The sequence below is a fragment of the Erythrolamprus reginae genome, chromosome 9 (genome assembly GCF_031021105.1).
Source record: "Erythrolamprus reginae isolate rEryReg1 chromosome 9, rEryReg1.hap1, whole genome shotgun sequence".
Lineage (NCBI taxonomy): Eukaryota > Metazoa > Chordata > Lepidosauria > Squamata > Dipsadidae > Erythrolamprus > Erythrolamprus reginae.
This window is the reverse complement of record NC_091958.1, coordinates 29926556-29942458: the sequence shown is the minus strand read 5'-3', so window position 1 is coordinate 29942458 and position 15903 is coordinate 29926556. Positions and strand designations below refer to the sequence as shown.

Here is a 15903-nt window from a genome sequence, read left to right as displayed (position 1 = left end):
CCCCCGATTCTTCCCAGGAACATTTTCTTAGGTTTGTAAGAAAATATAAGCATTTAAAACAATTAGAAAAGCAAGGATACCTCTCCCCTGCCCCAGCACACACCTTCCTTGAAAGGGGCTGCAGCCATGCTAGCCGAAATGGATGGAAACTAATCAAGTAAAGAAGCAATTGAGGTGAGCAACTGGAATTGAGAAATTTCTTAACAGTGAGGACAATTAACCAGGGGGATGTTTTTCTGTCAAATGTTGTGGGTGCTTCATCCCTGGAGGAGACTGGAGTGCTGAAATGGTGTAAGGAGCTACTGCTTGAGCAGGGGGCTGGACTAGAAGACCTCCAAGCAGGAGGGGGGCTGCTGCCCGGACGGGGGGGGACGCAGTGGCGTAGCAAAAATGGAGCTCCACCCCAGTTTGCACTGAAAGATGTTGAAAGGAAATGCAGGGCGTCCTGCATCAGCCAAGCCCACAGTGTGGTAGTAAAAAAAATTGGTAGCCCTTCACTGCCTCCAAGGTCCCCTCCGGCTCTATTCTGATTCTGAAACACCTGGGCAAAGGGTCAGCTCTTCACAACCCTCCAAAACCCCAGTCAGTTGTGAGTGTTCACTGGAGGCTTTCCAGAAAAGATTTCGTCCAGGTTGAAATAAGGATTCCACCTGCCTTGATGGGGGCTCAGACTAGCGCAGGGGTCCTCAACCTTCCTAATGCTGTGACCAGTAGCGGGTTGCAGCCAGTACAGTTCAATATGGTGCCCCGGTAGCAAATGTGGAGCTGCCCGCAGAACTCCAGCGGACCAGAGGGTGGGCGCGCCATTGGCGTGAGATTCGGCTTCTGCACATGAGCTAGGAGCCAATTCTCGCTCGTGTGCACATCATCCTCACACAAGATCTGGCTTCTGGTCCATGTGCAGAAGCCAAACCTCATGCCAACATGTGCCCGTATTTCTGCGGGATGTGCGCATGCCCGTGCCAGTCACCGGGAGCATTCTGGTAGCACCGGCCAAGAGGAACCCCCACCTGGCCACGACTCTTTAATACAGTTCCTCATGTTGTGGTGACCCTCAACCATAAAACAATAAAATTATTAGGAAATTCCAGAGTAAACTCTCCTTTAAGTTGAGCCAGTCTTGAGCCTCTCTAGGCAGCTTCTTGGCTAGATAATACAGGTAGTCCTTGACTTAACCATCACAATTCATCCTAAGATTTCTGTTTGTTAATTGAGACATTTGTGACATGAGTTTTGGCCTGTTTTATTGCATTTCTGGTCACAGCTAAGTAAATTGCTGAAATGATTACCATATTTTGGAGTATATGACGCACTGGAATATAAGACGCACCTTAGTTTTTGGGGAAGAAAATAGGGAAAAGAATCTGCTTACCAGGTATCCATCTGGCTAGCATTCTTAGTCTGGTAATCTTCAGCACATTATTTTATCCCCTTGTTAGAGCTTTTAAAAAACTTTATTTGGAGAGAGTAACAATGAAAGAGGTTGCAAGCCAGTAAGAGCTGGGAATATAATTAGCACCTGAAAAGAAACAGTCGGAGCAAGTAGAGCAATGGAAAAACCCTGCAAAGACTTAGGGCTTGGAAAACATTTTTCGCAGAGAGTAACGATGAAAGAACTTGCAAGCTGTAAGAGCTGGAAATATTGTTAGCAGCTGGTTAGGGCTGGAAAGAAACATTCGGAGCAAGTAAAGAATGAAAAAAAATCCCTACAAAGACAGGGTTTGGAAAACATTTTTTGCAGAGAGTAACAATGAAAGAGCTTGCAAGGTAAGAGCTGGGAACATTGTTAGCACCTGGTTAGGGCTGGAAAGAAACTGATTTGAAGGAAGTTAGAGCAATAAAAAAACCCCACAAAGACTTAGGGCTTGGAAAACATTCTTCACAGAGAGAAACAATGAAAGAGCCTGCAAAATAAGAGCTGGGAAGATCGTTATCAGCTAGTTATGGCTGGTGGGGGGGGAAGCTACATTCAGAGTATAAGACGCACCCAAATTATCCGCCGCTTTTAGGGAGGAAAAAGGTGGGTCTTATACTCCCAAAATATGGTAAATTAGTAACCTGGTTGCTCAGTGTGTCCAGCTTCCACAGGGACTTTGCTTGTCACAAGGTCGCAAAAGGGATAACCTGAGCTTGGGACACATGAACCCTTTGCCAAGCATCTGGATTTTGTTCACATGATCATGGGCAGTCCCGGGTTCCTACTGGTATGGTTGACGCCATTGTACGGGTAGCGAAAATTGAGCTGCACACACAGCTCTGCATCTCTGGCATGTGTGCACACACACACACGCATCCCTCGTGATACTTTGCTTCCTGCGCATGTGCAGAGCACAGCATACCGGGACCGGCGGGAGTGGCAATGCCCACCTGATCATGGGGTTCTGCAGGTAGTTGTAACTGTGAAAACGATCATAAATCATGTTTCCCAGTGCTGTTGTGACTTTGAACGGTCACTAAATGAGTAGTTGTAAGTTGAGGACTACCGGAAGACAGCTGCCATCTACCCACTAAACCTTCTACAGTAAGACCATGGAGTAGAGTAGAGTAGGATAAGACAGAAGGGAAGGGGAAGCAGGGCAGGGCACAGCATAGCAGGGCAAGATGTTCATCCATCATGTTTGAAGAGGACCTAGACATCTTTACAGGCATTGGGAGGGATGTCAAGACCTGCGCATGAACTGGATTAAAAGTGAGGGAGAAGGGTGCATAGTCAGCCTCACTCTCTCTTCCCGGGTTCCATCTTCCTCCAATAGCAGGACAAGAGCCGAGACAGGTGGAGATGGGCTGGGTGCAGGGGTTGACCAGGGCCTCTTTCGTGTCTTGCCGTGCTCTTAGCGTACCACATCGCTTGCAGAGACCGCCATTGTGAACATTGTTCTATTCTAGTAGGCTTCATCTGTTCAGTCCACTGGAATCTGTCTTCACATGCTCAGGATAGATAAGTCCCTATCGTCGAAAGTCAATGACCCAACGGCTACTCTCAACCTGGTTTGGCCAGCCTGTTGGAGCTGTTGCGTGGGTGGCGGCCACTGTGCATGCTACAGGTACTACGAGCCACAGGTGAGAGCTGAGTGACAGGTGGGGACCAAAGGTGAACAAGCTGCCCTAAAATGAGTTGCCATAAAAGGACACAACATGCCCCTACACAAGAGGTGCTACACCTCCCTGAACACCCCCTAGATGGCATAGCATAGCATAGTCCTAGATGGCATCGAGCCAGATTATTTGTAGGACCAGGACTGGGATTCATTTTGCCATAGGAATCCCAGCATCCGGTAGGTCCCACAGAGTCGGCCTTCTGCAGGTTCTGCCCACCAGACAATGTCGCTTGGCGGAGCCAAGGGGAAGAGCCTTCTCTGTGGGGGCCTCAGCCCTGTGGAATCAGCTCCCCATGGAGATTCATACTGCCTCCCCCCTCCTCACCTTTCGCAAGAGTCTCAAGACTCACCTATGTCACCAGGTTTGGGGCAATTAGGTCTTGGCCCCCTGGCCAATCAATGTGATGCATGGTTGAGATCTGAATGTGTATGACTGATTTTTAGAATACTGTATTGGGATATTAGGTTATGTAGTTTTCATTAATTGGATTTGTCTTAATTGTTTTATATTATATGCTGTAAGCCTCCCCGAATCTTTGGAGAGGGTGGCAAACAAATCTAATGAATGAATTAATGAACGAACAAACAAACAAACAAGGCATGGCATGGCATGGCATGGCATAGCATAGCATAGCATAGCATAGCATAGCATAGCATTAAATAACAGAGTTGGAAGGACCTTGCAAGTCATCTAGTCCACCCCCCTGGCCAAACAGGAGACCCCTCACCACTTCTGATAGGTGGCCGTCCAGTCTCTTCCTGAAAGCCTCCAGAGATGAATCTCCCACAATTTCCGAAGGCAACTTCTCTTCCATGGGTTAATTTATTTCTTTATTAGTCTAATTTATATGCTGCCCAACTCCGCAAGGACTCTGGGCAGCTGACAACAAAGAGAACAATATCTAAAAGGAACAGTTTAAAATAACAATTTAAAAACCCATAATAAAAATAATAAAACCATGCATATCTTTTGTGTCCGGATCTAGCTGATGGTTCTCACTGTCAGAAAATTTCTCCTTATTTCTAGGTTGAATCTCTCCTTGATCAGGTCCCAATAGGGTAAACCTATCTAGTTCCTATCTTGCAACTCTTTGTCCTAGTTCAGAGTTGAATTGTGCAATCCTTGACTCAGGTCGACATTCCGAGAGCACCAAGGACACCAAAGTCCTATTCGTTTCTTAAATGAGTGCAATTTAAACTAAATGCCAGTTTAGCTTCCCCGATTCCTCTTCCTGGTTTCAGGAATAAAGGGCTCTTTAAAGGCCAGGCCTGGCCCTCGGCTGCTCCCTTCACCTCAAAGAAGTTACAGTCTTTTTGCAACTCCTCCAGGCTCCAACTTCAGCATAATTAAGGTTAGTCAAAAACCACCCAGTACAATATCAAAGAGAAAAGGAGCCATAATTAAAAAGGAAAAAATAAGCCAGCTGAGTCAATGGAACAATTCCACCTTGAATTTCCCAGCAGTTCAGGAAATAGGTACCATTTAAGTCCAAGATTCACATGCTTTCAACAAATTATATTTTTGACTTTCTGGATATAAGGGGGGAAAGGGATAAGATGTTTTTTTAAAAGAGTGGGAATGGTTCTAACTACCCCAAGAATTTTTTTAAAAAAAGGTTGGTTTTCTGGGATTGCATTTTATTTGGGAAGTTGACTTCCACTAAAGTGTAGCTTTTAAAGCACCTTAAACAAACAAACCCAGCATTACAACAAAGCAGGGATGGGTCAGTTTGTAAGTGTAGCCACATGATGCATAACAGAGATTAGAATGCACAGATGGGGAGGGGTGCAAGAGGGATGAAATCCGCCCAATTATGGGCCCTCCCAGTATGCTGGCATGCTTCATACGACCACTTAACCCTTAGCCCTCCACTTCACCACGCGCAACAGAATCCCCTACGCAACCAGACTTACAATCCTAGGTTTAGAAAGCTTAGACCTACGTCGCCTTAAACCCGACTTAGCAGACCCATAAAATCATCTACTACAACGTCCTTCCTGTCAATGATTAATTCAGCTTCAACCACAACAACACACGAGCACACAACACATACAAACTCAAAGTGAACCCCTCTAAACTCAACAGCAGGAAATATGCTTGAATAGTTGATGCATGGAACTCACTACCAGACTCTGTAGTATCATCACCTAACTCCCAAAACTATTTACCCTCTGACTCTCCACTGTTGACCTCTCCTGATTCCTAAGGGGCATGTATAAGTGCACCAGGGTGCCTTCTGTTCCCTGTCGTAATGTTTCTCTCTTACTAGTATCATGTATATAAACATTGTTATATCTTTGTATACTACCAATATGTACTTGACAAAATAAATAGATAAGATGGATGGATGGATGGATGGATGGATGCAAACAAGCAAACATTAATAGCATCATTAGTTTGCATAATGCAGTGGCCTAGACTCAGCCGTAGAATCTACTTTCCTATCGGTTCGGAGGTGCGTGCTTTCCCACCCACTGTGGATGCACCGAAGGCTTAAATAAACATGGAAATAAACGTGGCTTCCTCATTTGACATTGTCAGGTCACGAAAGGCGATCGGATGATCCCGGAATCCTGCAACCATCATAAATTGGAGTCAGGGGTCAAGCCCCTGGGTTTTGGACATGTGACCCTGGGGGTGTTTCAAGGGTCATAAAGTGTGAAACATCACTTTTTTTCAGCGCTGCTGTAGCTCCAAGCAGTCACTAAATAAGCCGTTGTAAGTCAAGGACTACCCATAGCTACGCTAGCCAGGAAATTATGGGAATGGAAGTCTACTTCTCTTCCAGCTTCCAGCATTGACAAAGGCTGGTCTAGTGCAGGGATGGCTAACCTTTCTGTTGTCCCATGCTGAAATTGTGCATGTATGCCCGCACTCACAATGCAATGCACATGTGATACCTTTGTGTGCCCTGTGCATCATGCACAACCCCACGCATGCATGTGTGATGCTTCTGGATCCCTTTCCACACATGTGCCTGGCCCCCCCTCACCCATTTTCAGCTTCCAGGTTGCTGCAGGAGGCCCTAAAATGCAATGCATGACAAGAGACCTGAAGACCAGCTGCCGGCGGGAGGCGTGCCCAGATGTGCATGGGGGAGCTGGATGGGACAACGGCTGGCATGCCTGCAGAGAGGACTCTGCCTGCCCCCTGTGGCCATGCATGCCATAGGTTCACCTTCAAGTGTCTAGTGTGCAAAGAGAGATATTTGGTCTCAGCCCGTCCCTCTCCACCGGGTGGTTGTCAGGATCAAATATATCCTTGGAGAAAGACAGGGTGCAGTGAAGTGAGGGGGAGCAGGGGGGGGGGGAGCAGGCAGGACGGGGTGGGAGGCAGTTCCACCGGTGGAAATGAAGATACGTGCGCAGCTCTAGCTGATTGGTGGCTGTCACTTCCTGGATTACTGGTCTTGGCTTGGCTTTCCTTTTCCCCCCTGCTTCTGCTGCTGCTGTGTCTGTGCTCCTTGCTTTTTTCCTCTTTCCTCCTTCCTGGCCTCGGACGAGCTTCCCTCTCTCCTGCCCGGCTCCCCTCCAGCCTCATGTGGGTGGAAGTGGCGCTGGCAGCATTTATGCTTCTGGCAGCACCTGTTCGCCTAACTACCCAGCCTGAGATGGGGGGGCGACCCAGGAAGGAGAGCGCGAGAAACGTGAAGCAAGTTGTCACCCCAGCGAGTGACCCTGACAGTTGTAAGTCGAAGACTTAACAGTTCACTTGAACGATGATGATCATTCAAGCCACTCCCACCTGGTCACATGGCCAGCAAGCCCTCCTACTCAATCACATGACTATTAAGCCACACCCACAAAATAAGCCACACCTACAGTGTGGCAGTAAAAAATTTGGCTGCCCATTACTGTTTAAGACTCATCTATGCCACCAGTCTTGGGCTGATTAGATCTCAGCCCCCTGGCCAACAAATGATTGTATGGTTGCTGTACGAATGTATAGTGAGGAAATTTAAATAGTTATGCAATTTTTAATTTAATCGGATTGATTTTCATTGTAACTTAAGGCTTTGGAGAGAGGCGGCATAGAAATGCAAGAAATAAATAATAAATAAAATAAGACTCACTCGCTCAAATCTCCCCAAATCCTGTTGCTCCCCCTCCTCTCCCCCCCCTAGCACATGCACAAGGACAATCACCATGACTGGGATTGGGATGAATTTGGTTGAAATGGTTTCAAAGGTCTGGGGTTCCAGGTTTAGGTTTCATGCTCGGGTTTCATAAATTTTGTATTTTGTATCGATTTGATCTTCTAAGCCACCTTGAGTCTGCTGGAGAAGGTGTGTGTGTGTGTGTGTAGAAATCCAAATATTATATTGCTTTCTTTTATATGCTGTAAGCTGCCCCGAGGCCTTGGAGGAGGGTGGCATATAAATTCAATGAGTGAATGAATGAGGGAAGGAAGGAATGAAAAGAAGGAAGGAAAAGAAAGAAGGAAGGAAGGAAAAGAAGGAAGGAAGGAAGGAAAAGAAGGAAGGAAGGAAAAGAAGGAAGGAAGGAAGGAAAAGAAGGAAGGAAGGAAGGAAAAGAAGGAAGGAAGGAAGGAAAAGAAAGAAGGAAGGAAAAGAAGGAAGGAAGGAAGAGAAAGAAGGAAGGAAGGAAAAGAAAGAAGGAAGGAAGGAAAAGAAGGAAGGAAATAAAAATAAAATACACCCGCCCCCCCCCGCCGCCCCCGCTGCTTGGGGCTTGTCGCAGAGGACTTGTTCATTGAAAAAAGAAAAACCGACCTGTTTATTTTCAAAATAGGGGAGGAGAGGAGGCCCCCGCCCTCGCCCCCTTCCACACCTACTGGGGTCGAATACCAATCCCACCCTTGTCACGCGGGGGCTAAATTGGCCGCTCCCTTCCCTGGGCAAGGATTGCAGCAAAGCTTCGGTGGGTGGATGGGGGCTTTCGGCGGTCGATGTGGGTCTCTAACGGGATGGGGCTGGGCAACCTTCAGGAGCCTTGGAGGTCCACAAGTCGTTCCCCAAAGCTGGGTCCCTTCTGGGGAGGCGCGGGGCTGAGCGTCCGGTCCCCTTTCCCACCTGCGCCCTCCCCCCTGGGAATCTCGCTCACCTGAGCAGAACCTGCGTTTCCCCCCTCCCCCCCAGTCCCCGGCCGGGAGAGGTAGACTGCGCTGCCACTGGAGATTCCCTGCAGCCCCCTTCCCTCCCGCCCGGAGTGGGTGCCAAGCCCAAATCTGCCCCTTTCCATCATCCCGTGCCAGTCTTTCAGATGGGAGGGGGGAGTCCCTGCTTCTCTTCTTCTTTCTCCTCCTCGCCTCCTGCTCTTCATCCTCCTTCTCCTATTCCTCTTCTTCCTCTCCCCCCTTCTTCCTTCCCCTGCTCTCCTCTTCCTCTTCTTCCTCCTCATTTTCCACCTCTTCTTCTTCCCCCTTCTCTCCTCCTCCCATTCTTCCTTACCCCTCCTCCTCCTCCTCCTCCTCCTCTCCTCTTTTTCTTCCCACTCCTCCTCTTCTTCTTCCTCCTTCTCTCCTCCTCCCATTCTTCCTTCTCTTGCTCTCCTCCTCCTCCTCCTCTCTCCATCCCCCCCCCAGCAAAGGCCGCCGCAGACCCCGAGACGGGGCGAGGCCCAGCTGGCGCGCCCTCTCTCCGCTCCCGAGGGGCGGGGGCCGACGTGCCCGGGCTGGGGCTGCTGCGAGCGAGCGGGCGAGGCGAGGAGCAGCGAGCGCCGCTAGCGCTAGGTCACTCGGCGCCCGCCCTGGCGCCAGGCTCGGCTGCCTGCAGCCCCGAAGCCGAGTGCGCAGAGCCCGGCGCCCGCTGGCCGGATCCGGAGCCCCGGACAGAGGCAGGTAAGCCCCGGCGCTTGGTCCCCCCACCCCCGCCTCCCTCCCCGCCCTCGAGGGAGCCAAGCGAGAAGAGGAGCTGGGCTGGCACTGCCCGCCCACCTCGCCCCGCACCCGGTCCTCCCACAAAAGGTAGGGGTCTCGGGCGGGTCAAAGGAGGACCCCGACGGTTGGGGTCAAGAGGCTGACTCTCTGTAAACCGCTTAGAGAGGGCTGGAAAAACACTAGGAAGCGGTGTATAAGTGCTACGGCTATTGGCTATTGTCTTCCCTTCCCTTCACCTTCCTTCCCTCTTCCCCCTTTTTTCCTTCCTTTCCCTTCCTTCCTTTCCCCTTCCCTTCCCTTCTCTCCCATCCATCCATCCATCCATCCATCCTTGATGCATAGTGGTTAGAAGGCAATGTTGCAGGCTGACTCTATCCACTGCTAGGAGTTCAGTTCTGACTAACTCAAGGTTGACTCCATCTTCCATCCTTCTGAGTTCGATAAAATGAGGACTCTTTTTGAAGGACAATATGCTGACTCTGTAAACCACTTAGAGAGGTCTGGAAAGTACTGTGAAGCGGTATATAAGTGCTATTGCTATTGCCCTCCCTCCCTCCCTCCATCCCATCCATCTATCCATCCATCCCATCCATCCATTTATCCATCCATCCATCCCATCCATCCCATCCATCCCATCCATCTATCCATCCACCCACCCACCCACCCATCCCATCCATCCATCCATCCATCCATCCATCCATCCATCCATCCACAATGCACTGTGGTTAGAAGACAATGTTGCATGCTGACTCTGTCCACTGTTACAAGTTCAGGTCTGACTGACTCAAGGTTGACTCCATCTTCCATCCTTTTGAGGTGGTTAAAATGCAGTCTAAAGTCAGTAAAATGAGGTCTATAACTCTAAGTGCTATTGCAAAATGCAGTCTACAGTACAGTATCTTGATGTCTATCTCTCTCTCCCATACCCATCCATCCATCCGAGAGCTGTGGTAGCCCAGTGGTTAGAATGCAGTACTGCAGACTAACTCTACGACCACCAGCAGTTCGATCCTGACCTGCTCAAGGTGGACTCAGCCTTTCATCCTTCTGAAGTGGATAAAATGAGGACCCAGATTTGTGGAGGTGGGGAAGAAGCTGGCTCAGAGAGGACTGTGAAGCAGTATATAAATCTAAGTGCTGTTGCTATCTATCTCTATGTCTGCCTGTCTGTCTGTCTGCCCACCTGCCCGCCCATCCATCCATCCATCCATCCAATCTATTTAAGAGCCATGGTTAAGAATGCAGTATTGCAGACTGTCTGCCCCACTGCGAGGAGTTCAATCCTGACCAGCTAATCATTGACTCAATCTTCGGTCCTTCAGAAGTGGATATAATTGGTGTGGGCAAAAGGCTGGCTCTGTGAACCGCTTAGAGAGGGCTGTGAAGCAGGCTATAAGCCTATGTGCTGTTGTGATCTATCTCTCTGTTTTTCTGCCCATCCATCCATCCAATCTGTCTAAGAGCCATGATGGCGTAGTGGTTAAGAATGCAGTCTTGCAAGCTAACTCTGCCCACTGCCAGGAGTTCAGTCCTGACCGGCTGAAGGCTGACTCAGCCATCCGTCCTTCCGAGGTGGATAAAATGAGGACTCAAATTGTTGGGGGCAAATATGCTGATTCTGCAAACCGCTTAGAGAGGGCTGTGAAGCACTGTGAAGCAGTATATAAGTGTGTAGGCGCTGTTGCTACTGTCCTCAACACAAGCGATGTTTAAAAAGGTCACACACACAGAGAGACACCATGAAGGTTTCAGGGATGGGCCGCTTCACATGGCGTGTGGAAGCTTCAGCAGCCTTGAAGGTCCATCATCGGAGGGCAATTTTTCTGAGAAAACTCCTGCCAGGTCACTGTAATTTTTCCCAGGAACTCCAGGCAGCGTTTGGAAACATGCTCCCCCCCAAACCCCCCCCCAAATCATTTCGGAATGGGTTGATTCGCAGGACCTGCTGTCAAGGGAGACAGGAAGTATAAGTATTGAATAAATAATTAAATAAATATTGAATGAATGAATACAAGTCCAGTAAGTTCTCATACAGGCGGAAGCCAATAGCTCCTCTTTTATGTTTATCTATGTGCATTATTTAGGGACACGGTGGCTCAGTGGCATAAGATGCTGAGTTTGTCTATCAGGAGGTTGGCAGTTTGGCGGTTCGAATCCCAAGTGCCGCTTAATGGAATGAGCTCCCATTACTTGTCCCAGCTCCTGCCAACCTAGCAGTTCGAAAGCATGTAAAAAATGCAAGTAGGAAAATAGGAGCCATCTTTGGTGGGAAGGTAACGGTGCTCCGTGCGCCTTTGGCATTTATAGCCTTGCTGGCCACATGACCACAGAGAAATCTTTGGACAGTGCTGGCTCCTCGGCTTAGGAACAGAGATGAGCACCGCTCCCTAGAGTCGGGAACAACTAGTGCGCATGTGGGGAGGAATCTTATGTGCGTTATTTGGGGGGGACATTAATGAGCGCAAAGAATGAGAAAGTGACTATGTACCCTAACATGGCACCCTTCTTTCCAGAAAAAAGGACGTGGAGTTTTTCACCATCCACAGGCTCTGGGGGCTTTCCTGAAGGGAGGCCTGTGCGCAAGCGCGGGGGCACATTATGCTATCATGCGCAGGGACAGAGGGCCGTGCAGTATGAGGGTGGGCATGCTGCTGGCTATCACAGCCATTTGGCACCCGAGCAAAAAGAGGTTCACCATCCCTGACCTATACCATTCCAGTCAAGTCCTTTCCGAAAAACCTCCAGTGATGAAGTACCCACAACCCCAGGTGGCAATCAGTTCCACTGGATCCTCACTGCTGGGAAGTTTCTGCTTAATTCTATGTTGCTTCTCTTCTTGATCAGTTTCTGTCCATTATTTCTTCTGGCCTTCAGGGGCTTGGGGAAATAAGTTGACCCCAGCCACCCCCTCCTCTTTCTAGCAGCCCCGGTAATATTCGAAGACTGTGGTCACTTCTAGTTTCTTCTTTTTCCTAGTCTAGCCAAACCCAAATCCTGCATCGTAGAGAAAAAGTTGTAAAATGGGGGTAAAATTCATTTAACGACTATCTTGCTTAGCCACATAAATTTCCAGCTCAATTGTGACCATATATCAAGGGCCACCTGTATACTTAAGTTCTGAAATCTGCCTTCCTCCCGGAAGGAAGCAGAGTTGTAGCAAGTCAAGGGCCGCGCAGCCATAACCCATTATAGGAAAGGCCATAAAATACGCCGTGGTGCATAATAGAGCATTTACATCGAATAGTAAAGTTACATTGCTGATGAAGGGGGAAAAGAAATGGAGATGCAGGAAATTAGCCAGCAGTAAAGAGCAGCTCGTTTGCGTGACTTATTTCTCCGACTGAGAACTTGGGACTTTTCCATCTTGCATTGTTGAAGGTCCATAATTGGAGGACAATTTCACCACTGAAGACTCATCCCAGATTATGGTAATTTTTCTCTGGATTCAAGGGCCCGCAACAATGGACTGGACTAGGATAGAATAGAATAGAATAGAATAGAATATTGGAAAGAATAGGATAGCATAGCATAGCATAGCATAGCATAGCATAGCATAGCATAGGATTGCATAGAATAGAATATTGGAAAGAATAGGATAGGATAGCATAGGATAGGATCGGATAGGATAGAATAATGGAAAGAATAGAATAGAATAGAACAGAATATTGGAAAGGATAGGATAGAATAGAATAGGATAAGATAGGATAGGATAGGATAAGATGATGGGAGAGGAGAGGAGAGAATAATGGAATGGAATGGAACAGAGCAAGGAGCAGGAGTAGGATAGAACAGAATAGGAGTTGGAACAGACCTTGGAGGTCTTCTAGTCCAACCCCCTGCTGAAGCAGGAGAATTTATACCATTTAAAATAATAGACTGTCTCCAGTCTCTTCTTAAAAACCTCCAGTGTTGGAGCACCCACGACTTCTGGCGGCAAGCTCTTCCACCAGTTAATTGTCCCCATGGTTAGGGAGTTCCTCCTTTGTTCTAGGTGGCTTCTCTCCTTGATTAGTTTCCATCCCTTGTTTCTTTTCCTGCCTTCTGGCACTTTGGAGAATAATGTGACCCCCTCTTCTCTGGGGCTGCCCCTCAAATACTGGAACACATCTATCATGTCACCCCTAATTCTTCAAGAGGACCCAATTAAAAGGTTTATGTAAAGAGGATATGAAGGAGAAAGTATTTTGGGAAGGATACAGGGGGTCCTCCATGTACCACCATCATTGCGCCCATCCTTTCTGTTGCTGGGTGGGACCACATGGCTTTTGTCACTTGTTGTTTGATGATTTTCTTGCCGCAGATGTTAAGCGAAGCACTGCGGTTGTTTAAGTTAGTAACATGGTTGCTAGGTGCATCTGGCTTCCCGGTTGATTTTACTCCTCGGAAGATCTCCTAAGGCAGTGTTTCCCAACCTTGGCAACTTGAAGGTATCTGGACTTCAACTCCCAGAATTCCCCAGCCAGCAAATGCTGGCTGGGGAATTCTGGGAGTTGAAATCCAGATATCTCCAAGTTGCCAAGGTTGGGAAACTCTGTCCAAAGGGGATCACATGACCTCTGCAATCGTCACAAATATGGACCCATTGCCAAGCATCCGAATTTCGAACACAGATCTTGCAGCAATCCTAAATTATTTTTTTTCAGTGCCATTGTAAGAGTGAACTATTACTAAACAAGCAGTTGTAAGTCTTCTCGTCTTCTCCCCTCCTTTTATGGGGTCTTGGTCCCTGGGGAACAGATTCCCAGAACGGGAAGTCTTTGCGAATGAAAGAGTAACACGAATTGGGACACCGGCATCCCAAGGTTGGAGGCAGGGGCAGATTGCCTTACCCACCGCTACCGGTGCCTTGTGTGCAAACCTTTGGGTGTCTTGCATGCACGCACACATGTTCCCAGCATTTTTTTGCTTCTGTGCATGCGGTGCATAGGATTGGCCCCGTAGCGGTTGTGTGCAAGTGTGCAACCTGGCAGCCGTTATTGGTGCGCCGTCCTCTAACATACCGATAGCAACCCACTGCTGGTTGGAGGGTTGGCTAGAAGGAGATTATTATTATTATTATTATTATTATTATTATTATTATTATTATTATTATTATTATTTAGATTTGTATGCCTCCCCTCTCCTCCTCCAGATCCTGTCTCTCTTCTCTTGTCCGGCACATTTAAAATATTTTTCTGATTTTCTTGGCTGTTGCATCCAGGAACGATGACCTACTACGGGAGCTTAAGATTTGACCTCTCTCTATGTCTTCGTTACCAGTAGTCCTTGACTTACAGCCACAACTCAGCCCAAAATTTCTGTCATTAATTCAATTTTCAATTCAATTTATTAGATTTGTATGCCGCCCCTCTCCGAAGACTCGGGGCGGCTCACAACAGTGATGAAAACAATACATGGTAACAAATCTAATACTTAAAATCTAAAATAACAGTTTTACATTAAAAAGTCTAAAAAGAAAAATTAACCAATAGATAAAATACATACACACAGTCATATCATGCACAGATAGATAGATAGATAGATAGATAGATAGATAGATAGATAGATAGATAGATAGATAGATAGATAGGTAAAATCCCCCCCCCCAATTTTACAACCTTTCTTGCCACCATTGTTATCGCTGCTGTTGATATGTGAGTCTGGAATCAGCTCCCCCCGGAGATTCGTTCTGCTCCCCCCTCCTCACCTTTCGTAAGAGTCTAAAGACTCACTTATGCCGCCAAGCTTTGGGGGGGGGATATCATTAGATTCTGTCCCCTGGCTGATGAATGTGTAGTGGGTTTAATAATTGAATGGCTATGCATGTGCTGTACTAATTGGTTCTTTAGTTTTTAGATGTAACTTTTAATTAAATTAATTGGATTTGATGCGTATTGTCCGTTTTATATGTTATAAGCCACCCCAAGTCCTTGGAGAGGGGCGGCATATAAATCCAATAAACTTAAACTAGTCACTCGGTTGTTAAGTGAATCTGGGTTCCCCATTCACAGAAAGTCACAAAAGCGGATTGCTGACCCAGGGACGTGGTGACCAGCTGGGTTGCCCCCTGCTTGGCCAGATCTGTGAACTGGTGGCAGCAGTGGTGGGAGGCTCCTCCTCCTCCTCTTCTTCCTCCTCATCCTCTCCTCTTCTTCTTCCTCCATCTCTCCTCCTCCCATTTTTCCTTCTCTTGCTCTCCTGCTCCTCCTCCTCCTCTCTCCATCTTGCCCCCCAGCAAAGGTCGCCGCAGCCCCCGAGACAGGACAAGGTCTGACTGGCCTGCCCTCCCCCCGCTTCCATGGGCATGTGCATGGGCAGAAGCTTCTAGACGTGGGCAGAGGCATCATGTGTGCAAGCGCTCAAACCGGGTTTTCGAACTCACTACTGATGCCGACCGTCATAAATACATTAGAATCCCACAAAGGTCATAACTGTGAAAAATGGTCAGCAAGATGCTTTATTTCAGTGCCGTTGCGACTTTGAATGATCACTAAATGAACTGTTGTAAGTTGAGGTTACCTTATAGGACAGCACGAATCCCAGCGGCTGGTTAGGTCCCACAGAGTCGGCCTTCTCTGGATCCCGTAGACTAAGCAATGGCGGCCCAGGCCCTCTGGCAATCAACTTCCCCCGGAAATTAGAACTGCCCCCACCCTCCTTGCCTTTCGCAAGCTCCTAAAAACCCACCTATGTCACCAGGCTTGGGGAAGTTGATATTCTCCATAGCTACTACAATTTATGTATGGTTTGCTTGGGTTGTGTCATTAATTTTTATGATAAGGGTTTTAATCTCTTTTTAATATTGGATTTGTACATTATCTATTGTGTTGTGAGTCGCCCCGAGTCTTCGGAGAGGGACAGCATTCAAATCTAATAAATAATAATTATTCTTATTCTTGTTCTTGTTCTTGTTCTTGTTCTTATTCTTATTCTTCAGTCCTAGATGCTTGGGAAGCCCCCGACTGGTGATGAAATACGAAATCCAGC

The 15903-nt window shown here is 47.8% G+C and overlaps 1 protein-coding gene across 2 annotated transcripts in view; it reads left to right on the top strand.

The window, feature by feature from the left end:
- The first annotated feature begins 4384 nt into the window (after nt 1-4384).
- Nucleotides 4385-15903, top strand: part of LOC139172541 (docking protein 4-like) — a 93398-nt gene continuing 81879 nt past the window's right edge. For both annotated transcript variants that reach the window (XM_070761694.1, XM_070761693.1), the window contains exon 1: nt 4385-4450. The gene's annotated coding sequence lies outside the window, so the exon portion shown is untranslated. The remainder of the gene's footprint in view (nt 4451-15903) is intronic.